Source organism: Rutidosis leptorrhynchoides, chromosome 9 (genome assembly GCF_046630445.1).
Source record: "Rutidosis leptorrhynchoides isolate AG116_Rl617_1_P2 chromosome 9, CSIRO_AGI_Rlap_v1, whole genome shotgun sequence".
Taxonomy (NCBI): Eukaryota; Viridiplantae; Streptophyta; class Magnoliopsida; order Asterales; family Asteraceae; genus Rutidosis; species Rutidosis leptorrhynchoides.
The window spans coordinates 148,069,920-148,071,839 of NC_092341.1; the positions used below are offsets into that span (position 1 = coordinate 148,069,920).

General features: G+C 32.8%; 1 non-coding gene across 1 annotated transcript; it reads right to left on the reverse strand.

Moving 5' to 3' along the window:
• Positions 1-1,543: 1,543 nt before the first annotated feature.
• On the reverse strand, positions 1,544-1,650 carry LOC139869755 (small nucleolar RNA R71). Its single transcript, XR_011766336.1, has one exon. It is a non-coding gene; the product is annotated as a small nucleolar RNA R71 (small nucleolar RNA).
• Between the last annotated feature and the right edge of the window lie 270 nt (positions 1,651-1,920).

Consider the following 1,920-nt stretch of genomic DNA (forward strand, 5'->3'; position numbering starts at 1 on the left):
ATTAGGGTTAATTATAATATTAATTAGTTTAGTTTTTAGTTTTAATTTGTAATTTAAGATTTATTAGTTTTATTAATTATATAAATTTAATCCTTTTATAAAATAATAATATAAAAATAATTTTTTTATAAAAAATTGTATTTTTATAACTTTAGTTTTATTTTTATATTTCGTACCTTTTTAATCGTTTAATTTATAGTTTGTATATTTATCGTTCGTTATTAGTTTTAAGATTAGTTTTTGCTGTAGTTATTTTCAGCTCTAGATTTTTAGACTTTGCCGTAAAATCCCTTATGTACTTTTTCTTTAGACTAAGATTTAGGTGCTTTAGAATTTTGCAACGCCGTTTTAAAAATTTAGTGCCTTTTTAAGTAATTGCCGTTTTGGATATAGAATTTCTTTAAGCTTTAATACCTTTAGACGTAAGTTTTATTTTTAATTTTTAGAATTCTAAGTTTCGACGCTTATTTTCTTTTTATTATTTTTCGACTTTTATTTTTCGACGCTCATTTTTCAACCTTTTATTTTTCGACGTTTTTCGACGCACTCTTTTTCTTTCTTATTTCTCGACGCTCTAGTTTTTAGGACATAGAATTTTCTTTATTTTCTTTAAACTTCGACGAAAAATTATTTTAAGCGGTTAAATTGATAGACATCCAAAATTTTCTGGTTCGTAGTAATAGTTGGATTTGTTAGTGGCGAGTTGTGGGCTTCCGATTTAAAGGGTCCTGGCTACCTGCTGCATCTATTGGCTATTCAAAACGTGGGCAAAATCAGAAAAGTCTATTAATTTGATAACTTATATAATTTTTATATTTATAAACAATAGGATATTAAGTGAATGCACCGAGCAAAACGTTCACCACCTTTCATACGTTCACCACTTGTAACTCGATCAAGACATCTAGCCAACATTGTCGCCGTTGATTTTTCTTTAGAATCGTCATCTAGTCGATCAAATACTCCAATTCAAATTTCCGATAATCCATTTTTTGAACCCGACCTCACAATTGAGAATCCGGAGGATATTCAAGGACAATTCAGAGATCCTGAGCCACTAATCATTCCTCCTGAACCACAGATTACTCATCCAGAGATTGTCGAGGAGGAAACTATTAAATAAAAATCCTCTAGTGATTCAGATTCAACAAATTCAATTATGAAAGTAACGGAACCTCTAAGTATGGAAGACATAATGAGAGCTAAACGTACTAGCCAAGGACACGCCATTATTAAGCCAGACATTAATGCGCCAGATTATGAAATCAAAGGACAAATTCTACACATGGTAACTAATCAATGCCAATATAGTGGTACGCCAAAAGAAGATCCAAACGAACATCTTCGAACCTTTAATAGGATTTGTACTCTATTCAAAATCAGATAAGTTGAGGATGAACAGATCTATCTCATGTTGTTTCCCTGGACTTTAAAGGGAGAAGCCAAAGATTGGTAAGAATCATTACCTGAAGGGGCGATTGATACATGGGATGTCTTAGTTGAAAAATTTCTTAAACAATTCTTTCCGGCATCCAAAGCCGTGAGACTTCAAGGAGAAATTGTTACATTCACGCAGAAGACAAATGAAACTTTATATGAGGCGTGGACAAGATTTGGAAAGTTGTTAAGAGGATGCCCGCAACATGGTTTAGACACTTATCAAATAGTACAAATATTCTACCAAGGATGCGACATTACTACACGAAAAGACATCGATATAGCAGCTGGTGGTTCCATTATGAAGAAAACCGCAACCGAAGCTCACAAGATAAATGATAACACAGCCTCCCACTCACGTGAGTGGCACCAGGAAAAAGATATCTTTCGTTCATCTAAAGCGGCTAGAGCCAATTCTAGCCATGACTTTGATTCCATTTCCGCAAAAATAGATGCTTTCAAGAGACGAATGGAAAAGATGAA